This window comes from Borostomias antarcticus (assembly GCF_949987555.1).
Source record: "Borostomias antarcticus genome assembly, contig: scaffold_247, whole genome shotgun sequence".
Taxonomy (NCBI): domain Eukaryota; kingdom Metazoa; phylum Chordata; class Actinopteri; order Stomiiformes; family Stomiidae; genus Borostomias; species Borostomias antarcticus.
Genome location: NW_028176504.1, coordinates 20,001 through 27,500, shown reverse-complemented (window position 1 = coordinate 27,500; position 7,500 = coordinate 20,001). Strand labels below are relative to the sequence as shown.

The 7,500-nt window shown below is 48.7% G+C and overlaps 1 pseudogene across 1 annotated transcript in view; it reads left to right on the top strand.

The window, feature by feature from the left end:
* Nucleotides 1-7,500, top strand: part of LOC311328426 (receptor-type tyrosine-protein phosphatase F-like) — a 99,525-nt pseudogene that overhangs the window by 73,201 nt on the left and 18,824 nt on the right. The window contains exons 10-11 of the transcript XR_014631354.1: nt 1,002-1,307; nt 6,203-6,396. The product of XR_014631354.1 is annotated as a receptor-type tyrosine-protein phosphatase F-like (transcript). The remainder of the gene's footprint in view (nt 1-1,001; nt 1,308-6,202; nt 6,397-7,500) is intronic.

The window sequence follows — 7,500 nt, the reverse complement described above, 5'->3', positions numbered from 1 at the left end:
TTGGTAATGTATTTGCTTGGTATTGATGCGTTCTCTTTATGTAGAATCCCATGTGATTGTGTTTGGTTCATTCCCCTGGACTGGTGAGATTTGGTCACACGTTTATGATTCATGTTTTGTTTCGTGATCAGAAATGGACTCAGACAGACTTTGAGGATGTCTGGAAATATAATAGTTTCTCCTCAGGACTCACTAGACACTACTTAGTATTCTAAATCCCATGAACTAGTATTTAAGAGGCTGAGCTAGGTGTGTGTGAACAGGGTGTGTGTGTGCGTGTGAACGGTGTGTGTGTGTGTGAACGGTGTGTGTGTGTGAACAGGGTGTGTGTGTGTGCGTGTGTGTGGGTGCGTGTGAACGGTGTGTGTGTGTGTGTGTGTGTGTGTGAACAGGGTGTGTGTGGGTGCGTGAACAGGGTGTGTGTGTGTGTGTGTGTGAACAGGGTGCGTGTGTGCTCGTGTGTGGGTGCGTGTGAACGGTGTGTGTGTGTGTGTGTGTGAACAGGGTGTGTGTGTGTGTGTGTGTGTGTGTGTGTGTGTGTGTGTGTGAACAGGGTGTGTGTGTGTGTGTGTGTGTGTGTGTGTGTGTGTGTGTGAACAGGGTGTGTGTGTGTCTGGCAAGTCTGACAAACTCTAACGGCTCTAATCAGCCTCAGGCTTTCCGCATGTTAACTTGTGAACACAAGTAACCCTGTTCACACACACACACACACACACACACACACACACAAGTTAACACACTCACACCCTGTTCGAGCACACACACACACACAAGTTAATACACTCACACCCTGTTCACACGCACTTGCTGTTGCTTTGTACCGAAGCGCTCCAAACCGGCCCACTGATTGGTGGATTTGATATCATGTCATATGGAACGTTGAGACCAGTCTCCCAGTCCAGCGGTTGCCCCCCTCCCATCCCTGTGTTGGTAGTTTGCTTGACCCGCCCCCTCCTCCCCCCGTGTGGTTTTGCCCCCCCCCCCCCCCCCCCCCACTCTAGCACCCTCCGCCCCCCCCCAGGAAGTGCACCTGGTCAGTCTCAGCTCCACCAGCCTCAAGGTGAGTTGGGTGGCCCCGCCCGCCGCCAGCCGCCACGGCGCCATCGTGCGCTACACGGTCAGCTACCAGGCCACGGCCGGCGAGGACACGGAGCGCCACCGGGTCACCGGCATCGGCGCCGACGCCACCAGCGTGGTGCTGGAGGGGCTGGAGAAGTGGGCGGAGTACCAGGTGTGGGTGAGGGCGCACACGGACGTGGGTCCGGGGCCGGAGAGCGCCCCGGTCCGGATCAGAACCAGAGAGGACGGTAGGTCTTTGATCCCTGACGGTTCTGCCGAGACCCGAGAACCTCCATCGCTGGTCCTTCCTTCCTCCTGTCCGTTTCTACTGCTATAGACTAGCTCTCTGCTGTTAAAGACTAACTCTCACTACTGCTATAGACTAGCTCTCTGCTGTTATAGATTAGCTCTCTGCTGTTATAGATTAGCTCTCTGCTGTTATAGACTAGCTCTCTGCTGTTATAGACTAGCTCTCTGCTGTTATAGACTAACTCACTGCTGTTATAGACTAGCTCTCTGCTGTTATAGACTAACTCTCACTGCTGTTATAGACTAGCTCTCTGCTGTTATACAGTAGACTAACTCGCACTGCTCTTATAGACTAGCTCTCTGCTGTTATAGACTAACTCTCACTACTGCTATAGACTAGCTCTCTGCTGTTATAGACTAGCTCTCTGCTGTTATAGACTAACTCACTGCTGTTATAGACTAGCTCTCTGCTGTTATAGACTAACTCTCTCTGCTGTTATAGACTAGCTCTCTGCTGTTATAGACTAGCTCTCTGCTGTTATAGACTAGCTCTCTGCTGTTATAGACTAACTCACTGCTGTTATAGACTAGCTCTCTGCTGTTATAGACTAACTCTCACTGCTGTTATAGACTAGCTCTCTGCTGTTATAGACTAGCTCTCTGCTGTTATAGACTAGCTCTCTGCTGTTATAGACTAACTCTCACTGCTCTTATAGACTAGCTCTCTGCTGTTATAGACTAACTCTCACTACTGCTATAGACTAGCTCTCTGCTGTTATAGACTAGCTCTCTGCTGTTATAGACTAACTCTCACTACTGCTATAGACTAGCTCTCTGCTGTTATAGACTAACTCTCTGCTGTTATAGACTAACTCTCACTGCTCTTATAGACTAGCTCTCTGCTGTTATAGACTAGCTCTCTGCTGTTATAGACTAACTCTCACTGCTGTTATAGACTAGCTCTCTGCTGTTATAGACTAACTCTCACAGCTCTTATAGACTAGCTCTCTGCTGTTATAGACTAACTCTCACTGCTCTTATAGACTAGCTCTCTGCTGTTATAAACTAGCTCTCTGCTGTTATAGACTAACTCTCACTGCTCTTATAGACTAGCTCTCTGCTGTTATAGACTAGCTCTCTGCTGTTATAGACTAACTCTCATTGCCGTTATAGACTAGCTCTCTGCTGTTATAGACTAACTCTCACTGCCGTTATAGACTAGCTCTCTGCTGTTATAGACTAACTCTCACTGATGTTATAGACTAGCTCTCTGCTGTTATAGACTGGCTCTCACTGATGTTATAGACTAGCTCCCTGCTGTTATAGACTAGCTCTCACTGCTGTTATAGACTAGCCCTCTGCTGTTATAGACTAACTCTCACTGCTGTTATAGACCAGCTCTCTGCTGTTATAGACTAACTCACTGCTGTTATAGACCAGCTCTCACTGCTGTTATAAACTAGCAGCTAACTCACTGCTGTTATAGACCAGCTCTCTGCTGTTGTAGACTTACTCTCACTGCTGTTATAGACTAACTCTCACTGCTGTTATAGACTAGCTCTCTGCTGTTATAGACTAACTCTCACTGCCGTTATAGACTAGCTCTCTGCTGTTATAGACTAACTCTCACTGCTCTTATAGACTAGCTCTATGCTGTTATAGACTAACTCTCACTGCTGTTATAGACCAGCTCTCTGCTGTTATAGACTAACTCACACTGCTCTTATAGACTAGCTCTCTGCTGTTATAGACTAACTCTCACTGCTGTTATAGACCAGCTCTCACTGCTGTTATAAACTAGCTCTCTGCTGTTATAGACTAGCTCTCTGCTGTTATAAACTAGCTCTCTGCTGTTATAGACTAGCTCTCACTGCTGTTATAAACTAGCTCTCTGCTGTTATAGACTAGCTCTCACTGCTGTTATAGACTAGCTCTCTGCTGTTATAGACTAACTCTCACTGCTGTTATAGACTAGCTCTCTGCTGTTATAGACTAACTCTCACTACTGTTATAGACTAGCTCTCTGCTGTTATAGACTAACTCTCACTGCTCTTATAGACTAGCTCTATGCTGTTATAGACTAACTCTCACTGCTGTTATAGACCAGCTCTCTGCTGTTATAGACTAACTCACACTGCTCTTATAGACTAGCTCTCTGCTGTTATAGACTAACTCTCACTGCTGTTATAGACCAGCTCTCACTGCTGTTATAAACTAGCTCTCTGCTGTTATAGACTAGCTCTCTGCTGTTATAAACTAGCTCTCTGCTGTTATAGACTAGCTCTCACTGCTGTTATAAACTAGCTCTCTGCTGTTATAGACTAGCTCTCACTGCTGTTATAGACTAGCTCTGCTGTTATAGACTAACTCTCACTGCTGTTATAGACTAGCTCTCTGCTGTTATAGACTAACTCTCACTACTGTTATAGACTAGCTCTCTGCTGTTATAGACTAGCTCTCTGCTGTTATAGACTAACTCTCACTGCTGTTATAGACTAGCTCTCTGCTGTTATAGACTAACTCACACTGCTCTTATAGACTAGCTCTCTGCTGTTATAGACCAGCTCTCACTGCCGTTATAAACTAGCTCTCTGCTGTTATAGACCAACTCTCACTGCTCTTATAGACTAGCTCTCTGCTGTTATAGACTATCTCTCTGCTGTTATAGACTAACTCTCACTGCTGTTATAGACCAACTCTCACTGCTCTTATAGACTAACTCTCACTGCTGTTATAGACTAGCTCTCACTGCTGTTATAGACTAGCTCTCTGCTGTTATAGACTAACTCTCACTGCTGTTATAGACCAGCTCTCACTGCTGTTATAAACTAGCTCTCTGCTGTTATAGACTAGCTCTCTGCTGTTATAAACTAGCTCTCTGCTGTTATAGACTAGCTCTCACTGCTGTTATAAACTAGCTCTCTGCTGTTATAGACTAGCTCTCACTGCTGTTATAGACTAGCTCTCTGCTGTTATAGACTAGCTCTCACTGCTGTTATAAACTAGCTCTCTGCTGTTATAGACTAACTCTCAGTGCTGTTATAGACTATATCTCTGCTGTTATAGACTAACTCTCACTGCTGTTATAGACCAGCTCTCACTGCTGTTATAAACTAGCTCTCTGCTGTTATAGACTAACTCTCACTGATCTTATAGACTAGCTCTCACTGCCGTTATAGACTAACTCTCACTGCTGTTATAAACTATCTCTCTGCTGTTATAGACTAACTCTCACTGCTGTTATAGACTAGCTCTCTGCCGTTATAGACTAACTCTCACTGCTGTTATAAACTATCTCTCTGCTGTTATAGACTAACTCTCACTGCTGTTATAGACTAGCTCTCTGCTGTTATAGACTAACTCTCACTGCTGTTATAGACTGGCTCTCACTGCTGTTATAGACTATCTCTCATTGCTGGTTCTATGGACTAGCTCTCACTGCTGTTATAGACTATCTCTCATTGCTGGTTCTATGGACTATCTCTCATTGCTGGTTCTATGGACTAGCTCTCACTGCTGGTTCTATGGACTAGCTCTCACTGCTGTTATAGACTATCTCTCATTGCTGGTTCTATGGACTATCTCTCATTGCTGGTTCTATGGACTAGCTCTCACTGCTGCTTTCCACCTCAGTTGAGACGGGTTTGAGGTTGACGAACCGTCAGGAGTGGTTTGTCCTCTATTCTCCTCCCCTCTTCCTCTCAACACTCCTTCTCTTCCTCTCAACCTTCCTCCTCTTCCTCTCAACACTCCTCCTCTTCCTCTCAATGCATCCTCTTCCTCTCAACGCCTCCTCTTCCTCTCAACACTCCTCCTCTTCCTCTCAACACGTCCTCTTCCTCTCAACACTCCTCCTCTTCCTCTCAACACTCCTCCTCTTCCTCTCAATGCATCCTCTTCCTCTCAACGCCTCCTCTTCCTCTCAACACTCCTCTTCTTCCTCTCAACACTCCTCCTTTTCCTCTCAATGTCTCCTCTTCCTCTCAACACTCCTCTTCCTGTCAACGCCTCCTCTTCCTCTCAACACTCCTCCTTTTCCTCTCAATGTCTCCTCTTCCTCTCAACACTCCTCCTCTTCCTGTCAACGCCTCCTCTTCCTCTCAACACTCCTCCTCTTCCTCTCAACACTCCTCCTCTTCCTCTCAACACTCCTCCTTTTCCTCTCAATGTCTCCTCTTCCTCTCAACACTCCTCCTCTTCCTGTCAACGCCTCCTCTTCCTCTCAACACTCCTCCTCTTCCTCTCTTTCCTCTCTGTCTCTCCCGCTCTGGTTTCTTTCTCCTTCCTGTCACTTCTGTCCTTGTACACGCGTCACACTGGGCCCCCTCCTCCTCCTCCTCCTCCTCCTCCTCCTCCTCCTCCTCCTCCTCCTCCTCCTCCTCCTCCTCCTCCTCCCAGGGGAGCAGAACCCCAGAACATCTCCACCTCCATCTCCCTCTTGTTCTCACTTTTCTTCCTTGTTCGCAGTGTGACAGCGAGGGAGAGAAGGAGAGAGAAGGAGAGAGAGAGAGAGAGAAGGAGAGAGAGAGAAGGAGAGAGAGAGAGAGAGAGTGGTCTATAATTAATGCCTTTAAAGTTCAAATTTAAAGTTGCTCAATATTTCATACTGTACTTACAGACAGTTCTCTCTCCAGACGAAAGCTGTCCCATATAAAGCAGCTTTGTGGACATGCTGGACATTACCTGTCCCTCAGACACCCCCCCCACCACCACCCCACCCCCCCTCCTCCTCCTCTCTCTCTATAACGCTAACCCCTGTACCACTGACCTCCACGTGACCCCCCCCACCACCAACGCTGCCTCCTCAAGCTCCTCCGTCAGCTCCCCCTGGGAGACACCCTCTCCTGGACCCAGCGTGACCTCTCACCTCTCTCTCCCTCCCTCCCTCCTCCAGTGCCGGGCGCGCCCCCCAGGAAGCTTGAGGTGGAGGCGGTGAACGCCACGGCGGTGCGGGTCACCTGGAAGCCCCCGCTGCAGGGGAAGCAGCACGGCCAGATCCGGGGCTACCAGGTCATCTTCTCCCGGCTGGACAACGGGGAGCCGCGCGGTCAGCCCAACATCCTGGACGTGGCGCTGCCGGAGGCACAGGTACCCTACACGCCCCCTCCCTCTCTCTCTCTCTTCCTCCCTCTCTCTCTCCCTCCCTCGCTCTCTCTCCCTCCCTCTCCCTCCCTCCCTCTCTCGCTCTCTCTCCCTCTCTCTCTCCTCTCGCCCGTTCTCTGAATTCATCCTCCCGTATCCAGGTGACTCCGGTGGAGCGTGTCCAGTTTGTCGTCTTCCACAACATGTGTTTCTCTGTCGCCTATCCTTCCTCTTCCCTTTCTTCTCTCTCTCTCTCTCTCTCTCTCTCTCTCTCTGTCTCTCTCTCTCTTCCAACATGGGACACTTGACTCCAGGCCCTCAGATAAATGCCCCGCCCCCCTCCCCAACTCCGGGCTAGGAGGATGAAGAAGCCCCGTGCTTATTTAAATATTTGATGGATGTATTATTGCGTGGCGCTGTGGAACCGGTCCCAGGCGGTTCCTTGACGCGCGAGCGAGGCCCGCTTAGCGTTCTGTTTCTAAATCGGGGTTCTGTGGGTTCTCTCTCTCGCGGCGCCGGCAGGAGAACCGGAACGCCCTGATGAGATGAGAGAGAACGGTGGGGATGACACATCGTAATCCCAGAGAGGGATTCGCCCGAGTTCATGAATATCTTCAAATACCCAAAACACACCGCTTTCCCTGTCTGAGCACGAGGGAGAGAGAGAGAGAGAGAATGGAGAGAGAGAGGGATTGTGTGAAGAGAAAGAGAGAGAGAGAAGGAATGAGAGAGAGAGTGGAGAGAGAGTGTGGATGGAGTGAGATTGAGAATGGAGGGAGAGAGAGAGAGAAGGAATGAGAGAGTGGAGAGAGAGAGATAGAGAGAAGGAATGAGTGAGCTTGGAAAGAGAGTGTGGATGGAGTGAGATGGAGAATGGAGAGAGAGAGGGATTGTGTGAAGAGAGAGAAGGAATGAGAGAGCGTGGAGAGAGAGAGTGTGGATGGAGTGAGATGGAGAATGGAGAGAGAGAGGGATTGTGTGAAGAGAGAGAAGGAATGAGAGAGCGTGGAGAGAGAGAGTGTGGATGGAGTGAGATGGAGAATGGAGAGAGAGAGGGATTGTGTGAAGAGAGAGAGAGAGAGCGTGGAGAGAGAGAGTGTGGATGGAGTG